Genomic DNA, 14,331 nt, shown 5'->3' with positions numbered 1-14,331 from the left:
TGTATTCAGCTCATCGGCGTCCTACGGTTGAAATCGGGACATGCCGACCGGGACCATTTTGTTAGGTCCGGGCCGCGCCCCGGGGCCCCGCTGAGCGCGGGGGAGCGCGGGTCCCCGGGCGATTGCCCGGCTCGCCCGGCCCTGGATCCGCCCCTGCCAACAAGCAGTGGGCATAACAGGTACCAATGTACTAATGTATAGGATATCACACAAGCAGGACACTGGCTTAGGCTATGCTCACATGGGATGGAAATTTCAGACTCTGGTGTTTGAAGAGGTCCCAGACTATAATAGCGATTTTCGGTTCAAGATTTTAAGTCCAGCTCAATCCTGAAACCTTTGCAAAATTTAGGTTGAATCTGCTTCAGTCTGAATCAGTTTGCTCATCTCCTATGGAACATTTACTACTACCATTGAAAAAATAAAACCTGTCCTGCAAAAACAAACCTTCATAGAGGAATAGGAAAGTAAAAAGGTTATTGCTCTTGGAAGAAGGAGAAGAAGAAAATAAAAAAAAACGATAAAAGGAACCTGTGAGAAGGGGTTAATAACTTCTGGGTAAGCGCCTGCACCGATGTAAATATACATTTGTAATCTTTCACGAAAAGTATCTGAAAAAACAAGAACTGCAGGATTTTTATTGCACCAAAAAGGAACAGTATGTGAATGTCCCTGCTGTCTAAACAAGGCTGAATCCTTTCCCAGGGCGCTCAGAGTCGTATTACGTAAAGCAAACACGGAATTCAATAGTGAATGCAAAATCACATCAACATCTCGACTCCCAGAAATCAAATCCTGCCGCCGACACCTCGTACATTGTATTTGCTCTATAGTAAATGGATGTGTATTCCCAGCAAACATTTCCACATGAAAAGCGTATCACCTTCCCAAAGCTAATACATCCACCTCCAGAGAAGATCTGCCAACACCAACGCGTTTCTCCGTCGGCCAGGTGATTTTAAAGGACAATGACAATGAAATATGGAAACGTTTCTAGTACAGGGAGATTCACGAGAATATTCTGTAGGGACAAAGCAATGTGATTGCATCTCAGTATAGGGAGCACCGAACTAATGCAGAGACCATGCATCATATCGATGAGATAGGTGCCGGACAGATGCTGTGACGTTTAAAGGGATCCTATCATTGGATACACTTTTTTTCTGACTAACACGTAGGAATAGCTTTAAGAAAGGCTATTCTTCTCCTACCTTTACATGTCTTCTCCACGCCACCGTTCACTAAAAATCCCAGTTTTCTTCAGTATGCAAATAAGTTCTATCGCAGCACTGGGGGCGTCCCCAATGCTGCGAGAGAAATCTACAGCGCCGCCTCCATCTTCTTCTGGAACGCCCTCTACCTTTGTATTCTTCCATCCTGGGTTTCAATTTCCTACGCCTTGGGCCTCGGGCAGAGCCGACTGCACATGCCCAAGCCATAAGAAAATGGCCGCTTACACAGTAAGCTGGTGTAAGCGGCCATTTTCTTGTGGCCCGGGTATGCGCAGTTGGCTCTGCCCGAGGCCCAAGGCATAGAAGATTGAAACCCAGGACGGAAGAAGACACAGGTAGAGGGCGTTCCAGAAGAAGATGGAGGCGGCACTGGAGATTTCTCTTGCAGCACTGAGGATGCCTCCAGTGCTGTTTGAGTGATGGAGACCACCCCCAGTGCTGCGAGAGAACTCATTTGCATACCGTAGAAAACCGGGATTTCTATCGAACAGCAGAGCAGAGAAGACATCTAAAGGTAGGAGAAGAAAAGCCTTTCTTAAAGCTATTTGTACGTGTTAAGGAGGAAAAAAAAAGGGTATCCAATGATAGGATCCCTTTAAGCTCCATTTGCAACTTCCGGGTATGTACCGCCATACCTCTTCACTCATTCACATGACCCCTCATCAGGATGGTGGTGTGTTGTATTGGGCAGTGTGTCTTCATGTGGATGAACCCATTGGGTCACCAATTCTTTCAAGCTTTCATGCATGGAAACTGGAAAGATCATTGACCCCTTGTCATGGTGTCCAAAAATGTTGCTGGACACAATTGATGACGTGCAACATTGTCTGAGCAGTCGTCTACGAAATCTCTGATGTACCAAGAACAGGAGCCTGGGGGACTTATTTAACGTGCCAAAGACTTGCAAAAAGGACAAAACTGTGTATTGTGTCATTCTGGAAGGTCCATATACTGAGTAAAGATGGGTGAATCTCAGAAAATTTGTTTCTTCCTGTATTCGGACAAAGAATTCCTCCGGTTCGATGTGGTCTGAACTTGTTGGGATAGAACCGGAAGGGAAGTTATCATATTCGGGGGTCTTTTCTGAGCCCAGAGTATAATAGGTGGAGGCCAGGGGAGGTGACAAAAATAAAAAAAATATTTATACTCATCTTCCATTCTTTTTTTGGGGTCTTCTTATGGTGTCCAATGCTCTTCTGTGGCGTCATGTGCCTGGGTCACCGCTGAGGCCTGAAACGCGACTATGTCACAGGTCCGGGGCATTAACGTCACAGAGGAGCGCCAGATACCATAAGGAAGCAAAGATAGATCGCCAGACGCCAAAAGAGGTAATGGAAGGTGAATGTTAGTGTTTTTTATTTTTGTCACCTACCCTGAGCCTTCACCTATTATACTCTGATGTCTGAAGAGACCCCAAACTATAATAATTTACCACAATGCCTGTCGTGGCAGCCATTTTAGCTTGTCCGAGCCAAATCCCAAATTGGTCATTGGCCAGTTGGAATATTCAGGTCGAAGTTTGTTACAAACCAATTTGCCCATCTTTATCATCTCTACCATATCTATACTGGGCGGCCCATTGCTCCTAGCGAGAGTTATTACAGAATATTCGAGGCCACCTTCGAGTGGATCTCCATATAGATCAGGTCCATATTTGTTGAGCTAAGAGTCGTCTCATCTCAAACTTTCATGATGAAATGAAACTTAGTCTTTCGCACATGGCTCTCCATTTGGTGTCAATTGTTGTAACCTGGTACATCCCGATGGACTCTGTTGTTGTCCATCTGAGGTTGGATTTACTGAATTTTAAGACCTTCTAAGTAGATGTTTCTTTGTTATGTCTGGAAGAGGGTGGACTTGTTTTTTCTCACGTCTATTTTCATCCAGTCCCTTCACCTTCTTGTGGTTTACGGGAAGGAAGACAATGTTCTTCTATTTCACCTTTTCTGTCTTAATGGTATTTCAGCTACTTCATAAACACTTACGTGTTCCTTCCTTCCTTGTACTCGGAGAAGGCTGTGGAGGGTACATTACGTCACCGCTGACCTCTCCTCTATAAATATATTACATCCATTACCTTGGGTATGAATTACATTATGGCGCTTGCAAATGGTGGAGACTTGTAGCTACTCTTGGCCAAGTTCTTGAGGCTCTCGATAACTGCTGTACGTGTTATTCTGTTTGAGTTGACCTGTCAAAGGGCAAAGTTCCCGGTTCTCATGGATTTCCAAGAACAACTTGAAGATTTGAAAGATTTCCTTATCAATGTTTGTCCCTGGCACAAGTATCTGAAAATGTTGGCAACTATTCAATATTAGATTTCTTCATGGCTCACAAAGTCAATGTTTACATACATGATAGAACGAGTTTTGCAACAGTTGGGGTGCCATATGTTAGAGATCATTGATATATCGCCCCCCCATAAGGACCAAGAGAATAGATCACACTGGTGGAATCCAACGTTTCTAGTTGTTGTGAAACTACAACACTCAACATGCCCTGAAAGCATTTGGTTAAAAATAGAAGAACACGCTGAACTGGCTAAAACATGGAAAACCAATATGTTCACCGATCCAGTATTTCTAGCTTTTGTCCAGTTGTCCTCCGGCCATCAATCTGGACATTCAGTTGTATCCTCCATTTCCAGCTGTCACCTCTGGTGTCTTGGGAATTATAGGTCCTGCAAATAACTCATCATAAAACTCATCATATTAATACATTCATAAGTCTTAAGTCCACATATCTTAACTAGGGTTGAGTCGATCTTGAAATTACAGGATCTAAAATCCGATTTCCGATTAATTTCCAACCGATCCCGATCATGAAAATTTGCTCGATCGCCGATCGGAATCCAATCTTTTCCGATCCCAATCGCTGAACCCTAGTCAATGCTTCTCTATGGAAAAAGTCACTTTTAGGGTTGAGCCGATCTTAAAATTTCAAAATCCGATTTCTGATCATTTTCCAGCCGATCGCGAAATTTGCTCGATTGCCAATCGGAATCCGATCTTTTCTGATCCCGATCACAACCCTAATCTTAATATAAATAAAATTTTGTTTTTCTTTATGCATTCGGCTTCTTTGAACTCCAAGATCACTGAGAAGGCTAGGTAAAGCCTGACATATCCAATAGGATTACATGGTAGTAATTTAAATGGGTTTCCAGCCCCAAATGGAGTTTGCATATTATTGACCTATTCACAGGACACCGGATTCTGCACAGCCTCCGGGCTGGTCCTATTCAGGTAATAGGAGTGGTGTTGCAGCCCTGTCCACTATATACTGGTGGGTACGGGGAATTACCTGAATAGTCACTGCAATACCAGTCACTATAGTACCATACTATAGTACCAGTCACTGCAAAGGGACTACACCATGGCCACCTACCTGGAGAGAATACGCCACCCCAAACACAGACAGACCCTGAGCCGGTACAGACTGAGCGCCCACAACCTGGAGATGGAGACGGGACGATACAGGCAGACGTACAAGCCACGGGAGAACAGACTGTGCCAGCACTGTGACCAGGTGGCCCTAGAAGACGAGACCCACTTCCTGTTACACTGCACCAAATACTCAGCTGTGAGGGCCGTCTACTACCAAAGACTCTCTGCCCACATCCCAGACTTCATATCTGCAGACGAGAAGAGGAAACTCTACATCCTACTGGGAGAAGAAGAGGCCACTGTGGAGATCACTGCCCAATACGTGTCCAGCTGTCACCAAACAAGAGGAAGATGAGACTCCACGGACTGTTATACCCCAAACCACCCACCCCACCCCACCTCCCCATATAGCGGTCACCAACTAAGAGGAAGATGAGACTCCACAGACTGTTATACCCCAAACCACCCCCCTCCACCCCACCCATACTCTCCCCCTCGACTCCTACTCCCCCTCCCCCACTTTACTAGCTTTGGCAATGCCAAATATCCATTTGGACGTGCCAATAAAGCCTGTTTGATTTGATTTGATTTGAATAGGAACAGACTCACATACTCCCCGTCCACTGTAGCAGCTTCCTGCACTTGGAGGCTGTCAAAATAGCTGACCTGTATGGGGTCTCAGTGTCAGATCCCTACAGATCTGGCCCTTTTTGGGCCATAAAACCACAAACAAAAAAAAAACCTCAGCTGTCCTCAGTGCTCCAGTGTCTCCCACCAGGGTCCAGTCCTACTGCTCCCGGGGTCTTGTTCTGTCGGAAGTCCTAACCGCATATGACAGCTGAGGGCATTCAACGTCCTAAGGGCATCTAAGGGGGCATTCACACGGAGTAACGCCGGGCGTGTATCACAGCCATACACGCCGGCGTTATGGCGGACTCCCGAACACTTCCCATTCACTTCAATGGGAGCGCTTGTAACAGCGGCGTTTACGAGCGCTCCCATTGAAGTGAATGGGAAGTGTTTGGCAGTCTGCCGTAACGCCGGTGTGTACGGCTGTGATACATGCCCGGTGTTACTCCGTGTGAATGCCCCCTTAGGGCATTCAACGTCGAGGGTTTCCTCTGGGGGAGCAGCAGGAACCAACTACGTTGGGAGACATAAGAGCACCAGGGACAGGTGAGTGTGGGTTTTTTTTTTCAATTTCCCCAGTCTCTTTATCAAAGACAGTTTATCCTGGACAACCCTTTTAAGGAACATATGGCAGCACACCGAATGGGGGTCCCTTCACTTTTATGGGAGATACAGGAGTGCAGCACTCGACTATCCCCATCAGTCCCATAGAGTTGAATGAAGCAAAAGTGGCCTCACGTGACAATCAATCCATTCTGACGTGAGTGAAAGGGACCCCAGATCTTATGACCAGTGTGGGTCCCAAAAGTTCGACCCTCAGAGATCAGAAGCATATCCCCTAGTCAAACAGTAAAACCCAAGGAGGAATACTGAGATACTCACCTGCCCCCGATCCTCCATTCTGGTGTCAGGTTCCTCGTTCCATCCCTTGCCCGGACTGGCCATTTCAGACGTGAGATAGATCAGGTGACCATTGTGGCCAATCACTTTGTCAGTGGTCACATGTTGGGTACCGGTGATGTCACTGCCGATAAATCACCGGCATGTGATTGGCCGCAGTGGTCACCTGACTCACATTGCCTCCAAACTGAGTAGTTGGGGCACAGGGTGGAATGGAGGACCCGACACCACAATGGAAGATCAAGGGCAGGTGAATATCCCTTCCTTTCTCATTTTACCCCACCTTTGCCCAACCCCCCGTTTTTTCCACCCATTTAATCACATACACATATGTATCAGCCATAAAGACAAAAGTGTAGCGAAATTTTTTTAAATTTTAATATCATAAATTTAAAAAAATTCAAACAGAAAATATTGTTATTATATTGTTATAGTGTAAACATTGCAGATATCACAGCAGTAACCATTATTATAGATAGATATGGGCTGGCGACAGGCAGGCGAGAAATATCAGAAAAATGTTCCCATCGTAACCAGAACTGAGAACGCGTCGGAGGCTTCCAATAATGGCAGTTGCCATAACAACCAGTATAGGAAGTGACTGTATGTACTGCAGCCCCCGAACTGTATCCTTGAAGATTTCATATAAAATGGAAATGTAAACAGTCAACACAACAGTGGCGTCGCACTCCGCAACACGCAGATTTACTCATCCGGTCAGCAAAGGTGGAAAAAAGTGTCTAATATTGGTTGTCCCATTATAGCACATATACTGTATACACAGGATGAAGGATAAGTGTCTGATCAGTGAGGGTCCGAGTACTTGGAACCCCAGGGATGACAGTAATGGCGGTCCTTGACTGCTCCATGTGAAGGGCCAGGTAGTGCGGAGGTAGAGCCACCACTCGTCTACAGACAGAGACGTCAACTTGATATATAGAAAAATCTTTCTTATCTTACCAGTACATTGTATGTAAATATATTATTAATAGAGATAAGCAAACCTCTCATGATTTGTTTCGTATTCAGCCAATAGAGTGCAGAACACTGTCAGGGCTCCTAGGAATCTGTATATAAAACATAGTGTATGACACTGTCAGGGCTCCTAGGAACCTATCTATAAAACATAGTGTAGAATACTGTCAGGGCTCCTAGGAACCTATCTATAATACATAGTGTATAACACTGTCAGGACTCCTAGGAACCTATCTATAAAACATAGTGTATAACACTGTCAGGGCTCCTAGGAACCTATCTATAAAACATAGTGTAGGACACTGTCAGGGCTCCTAGGAACCTATCTATAACACATAGTGTATAACACTGTCAGGGCTCCTAGGAACCTATCTATAAAACATAGTGTATAACACTGTCAGGGCTCCTAGGAACCTATCTATAAAACATAGTGTAGAACACTGTCAGGGCTCCTAGGAACCTATCTATAAAACATAGTGTAGAATATTGTCAGGGCTCCTAGGAACCTATCTATAAAACATAGTGTAGAACATTGTCAGGGCTCCTAGGAACCTATCTATAAAACATAGTGTAGAACACTGTCAGGGCTCCTAGGAACCTATCTATAAAACATAGTGTAGAATATTGTCAGGGCTCCTAGGAACCTATCTATAAAACATAGTGTAGAACACTGTCAGGGCTCCTAGGAATCTGTATATAAAACATAGTGTATGACACTGTCAGGGCTCCTAGGAACCAATCTATAAAACATAGTGTAGAATACTGTCAGGGCTCCTAGGAACCTATCTATAAAACATAGTGTATAACACTGTCAGGACTCCTAGGAACCTATCTATAAAACATAGTGTAGAATACTGTCAGGGCTCCTAGGAACCTATCTATAAAACATAGTGTAGAACATTGTCAGGGCTCCTAGGAACCTATCTATAAAACATAGTGTAGAACACTGTCAGGGCTCCTAGGAACCTATCTATAAAACATAGTGTATAACACTGTCAGGACTCCTAGGAACCTATCTATAAAACATAGTGTATAACACTGTCAGGGCTCCTAGGAACCTATCTATAAAACATAGTGTATAACACTGTCAGGAGTCCTAGGAACCTATCTATAAAACATAGTGTAGAACACTGTCAGGGCTCCTAGGAACCTATCTATAAAACATAGTGTAGAACACGGTCAGGACTCCTAAGAACCTATCTATAAAACATAGTGTAGAACACTGTCAGGGCTCCTAGGAACCTATCTATAAAACATAGTGTAGAACACTGTCAGGACTCCTAAGAACCTATCTATAAAACATAGTGCAGAACACTGTCAGGGCTCCTAGGAACCTATCTATAAAACATAGTGTAGAACACTGTCAGGGCTCCTAGGAACCTATCTATAAAACATAGTGTAGAATACTGTCAGGGCTCCTAGGAACCTATCTATAAAACATAGTGTAGAACACTGTCAGGGCTCCTAGGAACCTATCTATAAAACATAGTGTAGAACACTGTCAGGACTCCTAAGAACCTATCTATAAAACATAGTGCAGAACACTGTCAGGGCTCCTAGGAACCTATCTATAAAACATAGTGTATGACACTGTCAGGGCTCCTAGGAACCTATCTATAAAACATAGTGTATAACACTGTCAGGGCTCCTAGGAACCTATCTATAAAACATAGTGTAGAACACTGTCAGGGCTCCTAGGAACCTATCTATAAAACATAGTGTAGAACACTGTCAGGGCTCCTAAGAACCTATCTATAAAACATAGTGTATGACACTGTCAGGGCTCCTAGGAACCTATCTATAAAACATAGTGTATAACACTGTCAGGGCTCCTAAGAACCTATCTATAAAACATAGTATAGAACACGGTCAGGGCTCCTAGGAACCTATCTATAAAGCATAGTGTATGACACTGTCAGGGCTCCTAAGAACCTATCTATAAAACATAGTATAGAACACGGTCAGGGCTCCTAGGAACCTAGCTATAAAACATAGTGTAGAATATTGTCAGGGCTTCTAGGAACCTATCTATAAAACATAGTGTAGGACACTGTCAGGGCTCCTAAGAACCTATCTATAAAACATAGTGTAGAACACTGTCAGGGCTCCTAAGAACCTATCTATAAAACATAGTGTAGAATATTGTCAGGGCTTCTAGGAACCTATCTATAGAACAGAGAGCAGGTGCTACTTTTTTTTCGAATCCACTCCTGGTTTTGGCTTTAAGAATTGCATCTTGAAAGCCTGCATGTGTGAACCCGGCCCTTCCATTACTGACAGTGCTAGAGAACAGTAAGAGTGAGGTTTCTTTACTTAAGAAAACAAGAAAAGCAAACGCTTCCTGTAACTTGTTTACCATGCCCCAATGTAAAAGCAAAGTTATTAATAGATGGCATGAAGCGCGCTGTAATTTCCTCCTCTCCAGGATGTTATTTCATGTGCGCGCTCGACTCTCCGTCTGGTCTGAAGCCTGATAGCTACAAAGTGATCTTGTCGCGTACAAGATGGTGTTCATTTTCTTGAGGAGAAATATCCTGCAGACTTGAATCTTCCGAATTTATAATGCAAGAGTCCTTCTGAGATCGCCAACTCAAGTTTTTGGAATAAGATGTAAACAGGGAAAAGTGAAAGTGAATCACATTGGAAAGGTGGAAATAGCGAGTTTGACCAGCGGGTATTGCATATCATGGGCAGCCTGTATACTGCTGTATACTAGCATTGTGTTCTTGGTCAGATTATGAGTCTGTTATAGAACTGATATGTTATCATACAACATGGAGACATCGTTTATGAGACATACATATCATGTGCCCGGATCTCTATATGGCGGAGGATGACGATGGACTTAACACTGAGATAGGAGATCTTGCTGGCAGATATAAGACTTGGCATCAATGTTTTTTAACACAGCAGATCGGTAACAAGGCTCCAACTCTCAACTGGGTGGGCGCGGAGCCGCAGCCAGGGCTTTAACAAAAGACTCTCATCCATTTCTAAGCTTTCGACAAATCACTAGTACAGTGAGGGTACATGAGGAATAACATCATTCTAGCCATTATATTCCCTGTATTCTACATTTTGGCAGTTTTCCCCACTGCAGGGTCTTTCTCAGTTTTCCCTGAGCTGGTGGGTGGAGACGAGATACTAAGATGTCTGACATACAGTAAGTAGAGGAGAATCTGCTCCATAACTCTCAATCTTACTAGTAGGACATTCTGGAATAGGTACAGTAACATGCAAAAGTTTTAGGCAGTTGTGGGAAAAATGCTGTAGAGTAAGAATGCTTTCAGAAATGGAAGGTTAATCATTCACTCCTCCCCCTCCCCTCTCTGTAGATGTCTCTGCAGTGCAGTAGTATACTTTAATACCTCTGTCATCTCCTCTCCATCTTACCTAGTAAGTAGGGTTCGGGAAAGATCGGATCCCATTCGGCGATCGAGCAAATTTCACGATCGGGATCGGCTGCAAAATGATCGAAAATCGGATTTTGCAATCTCAAGATCGGCTCAACCCCACTGTATATATAATATACAATTAGGGTTGAGCAATCGGGATCGGGAAAGATCAGATCCCGATCGGCGATCGAGCAAATTTCACGATCGGGATCGACTGGAAAATGATCGGAAATTATATTTTAAAATCGATCCTGAAATCTCAAGATTGGTTCAACCCTACTAGAATGATGGAATACAGCAGAGATTTCAGAGTGAAAGTCATTTTAGGAGCTGGGGGACAGAGAAGGAAAGGAGCCAGAGAAGTGGAGAAAGAAGCATTTTTCTCTGATAAAATATATTACACATTTCTTATAGCTCTTTGTATAAATTAGCCTGGCGTTTTACATTGTTTTACATTGTTCTGCTTAAAGCGGAACTCTAAAGCTTGCCATACTCAGTAGATTGACATAAAAATCCCGCCCCCAGATAGAAATGCGGGATTGCTGCAAAACTCGTCCTGCAGTTCTGTCTCTGGCAGATATAGGAATAATGATGGAGGTGGTCTGATTAGACATTGAGTCTTGCCACAAGACAGCGTAAAAGTGCCTCTGCGACTACTTTTGGGTAGTGTATCTTTTGGTACGAGACCATTGGTTACTAGGTATACCTCTACGACGCATTTCAAAGACATATTACCCAGTTGAGTCTTTAAGACGGGGACACACCATTGGACTGAGAGAAGCAGGATGGTAGAATTAGAAGCGGGATAGGTTCACGTGACTGCTGCGGACAATCACTGACATCAGGGGTCAATGACGTATTAGAGCGATGTCACTGGATCCTCAACAGCTGATGGCGGGGTCACACTAGGCTCTCCGCATGGGAACCCGAAAGACAAGGCATCGCCAAGCAAAGACTATTCATTAGGGAGTCTGTAGGTTACGGTCCCCAATGAATAATTACAATGGAAAACTCCAGCGGTTTCCCTTTTAACGTACACGGGGACGCGGTGAGGGACACGGTGTAGTTCCCTCTGACATCAATTTTTTATATCAGGCTCAGTGAGCAGGGACAATGGCCTTTGTCCAGTGAATGAATGCAGTATGTTTCCTTGATGGATTTCGGGGAATCTTATCTCCTCCGTCACTCCTGGATGCTTCATTGCCTCAGTCTCGTATTTCTTTCCATGGGCGACATGGGACAAACACACATTTTGCATTACGTTTAGGTCGCTGACTACTCTGCTCCTTGATTTAATATTTTTTCCAACCATGATATGGAGAATAATCTGCAATGAAACGCGATAGTATTGGCTAGAAAAGCGTGGTCAATTTGCAATATGGGGTGTGGGAACCCACTGAGATAGGTGGCTGACTCAGGATCTCACCGACTAATGCCAAGTTGTGGGTTCATGGCGGTAGGTTGGAGAAGTCAGTTATGTCATGAAGATTATTTATTGCTGACAGTGGCGTAACTAGGAATGGCGGAGCCCTGCGGTGAACTTTTGACATGGGCCCCCGACTGACACCGATGCTGAAGACCTCGACCTACCGACCCTCCTCCCCCCACATTCCTATTATGCATTCTATTATGCCCCATAGTGGCCCCTGCACACAGTATTATCCCATATAGTGGCCCCTGCACACAGTATTATGTCCCATAGTGGCCCCTGCACACAGTATTATGTCCCATAGTGGCCCCTGCACACAGTATTATGTCCCATAGTGGCCCCTGCACACAGTATTATGTCCCATAGTGGCCCCTGCACACAGTATTATGTCCCATAGTGGCCCCTGCACACAGTATTATGTCCCATAGTGGCCCCTGCACACAGTATTATTCCCCATAGTGGCCCCTGCACACAGTATTATCCCCCATAGTGGCCCCTGCACACAGTATTATCCCCCATTGTGGCCCCTGTACACACTATTATGCCCCCTAGTGACCCCTGCATACAGTATTATGCCCCATAGTGGCCCCTGCACACAGTATTATGTCCCATAGTGACTCCTGCACACAGTATTATTCCCCATAGTGACTCCTGCACACAGTATTATTCCCCATAGTGACTCCTGCACACAGTATTATGTCCCATAGTGACTCCTGCACACAGTATTATGTCCCATAGTGACTCCTGCACACAGTATTATTCCCCATAGTGACTCCTGCACACAGTATTATTCCCCATAGTGGCCCCTGCACACAGTATTATCACCCATATTGGCCCCTGCACACAGTATTATTCCCCATAGTGGCCCCTGCACACAGCATTATGCCCCATAGTGGCCCCAGCACACAGTATTATCCCCCATTGTGGCCCCTGTACACACTATTATGCCCCATAGTGGCCCCAGCACACAGTATTATGCCCCATAGTGGCCCCTGCACACAGTATTATGCCCCATAGTGGCCCCTGCACACAGTATTATTCCCCATAGTGGCCCCTGCACACAGTGTTATGCCCCATAGTGGCCCCTGTACACAGTATTATACCCCATAGTGGCCCCTGCACACAGTATTATGCCCCATAGTGGCCCCTGCACACAGTATTATGTCCCATAGTGGCCCCTGCACACAGTATTATTCCCCATAGTGGCTCCTGTACACAGTATTATGTCCCATAGTGGCCCCTGCACACAGTATTATTCCCCATAGTGGCCCCTGTACATACTATTATTGCCCCATAATGAACACCCATGAACAATTATTATACTCTGGGGTCTTTTCAGGCCGGTAATGGCCTGTTAAAAAAAAAAAAGCTACAGCGGTAGCGGCGGTCGCCGGGCCCCTAATGTCCCGGGCCCTGTGGCAGCTGCTACCCTTGCTACCCCGGTAGTTACGCCACTGATTGCTGATCAGCGAGGGTCCAACCACTGAGGCTCCCTCCGATCTCAGGACCCTAGTGGTCTCCTGGGTCTGACCCCCAGCGATCAGCAACTTATCCCCTATTGTATACATAGGATAAATTATTTTCATGGTATAACCCCTTTAAAGGGACACCAAATTGTAACAACCAAGGAAAAAATAGTGCAGGGCCAATGGGGTCAGTCTGGGATTCCATTAGAATTTTTGGGTTTCCGTCCAATGGAAATTGCCAAGGGCAGTGTGTAAAGAGGTTCCTATTATCTGTCATGTCCTACCGCCTACTGCAATCTTGGGGGGCCTATCTTTGGCCCCATTAATGGTAACATACAATCATAAAACCGTCCATGCTGTGGTGTATAAGTCAGACTGATACCCGGCGTATGATCGCTGTCAGCAGGAGAGCGATGTCAGTCACCATATGATAAGTCTCCCTCCAGACTCTCATTATATAATTGCTCTATAGGGACTCATTGTCTGCTGCAGTGAGGATATACAGACTCCGCTCAATCAACCTGTCCGAAACCCTTATAGAGAGGACCATGTTATACCAGGATGTCATCTATGGTCTCTCTGTATAGTGGAGTAGACGGGGCAGTTAATGTAGACGGGACAGACCCTGGCATAGCCATAGTAGTTCTATAGAGTGGATCCAAACGTCAGGGGGCGACAGGTTACCCTCACCATGCTAGGGTGCGATACATTTCTTTGATCTACGTCCTTATCCCCTTTCATGGCCGCCAGTTCCCGCTGTACTTTGTGCACTGGAGTGAGGAGATGTATAATACACAGACTTCCCCTGTCAGAAAGCAGAAAATTAACCCTTTTATGGCACAAGTAGCAGTAATATATAGCGAAGGAGGGATTCTGTGGGTAAGGCTGTGGCACAAAAGGGGTCCCAGTGACTGTGTA

Source organism: Leptodactylus fuscus, chromosome 6 (genome assembly GCF_031893055.1).
Source record: "Leptodactylus fuscus isolate aLepFus1 chromosome 6, aLepFus1.hap2, whole genome shotgun sequence".
Lineage (NCBI taxonomy): Eukaryota > Metazoa > Chordata > Amphibia > Anura > Leptodactylidae > Leptodactylus > Leptodactylus fuscus.
Note: the sequence above shows the minus strand (reverse complement) of the source record.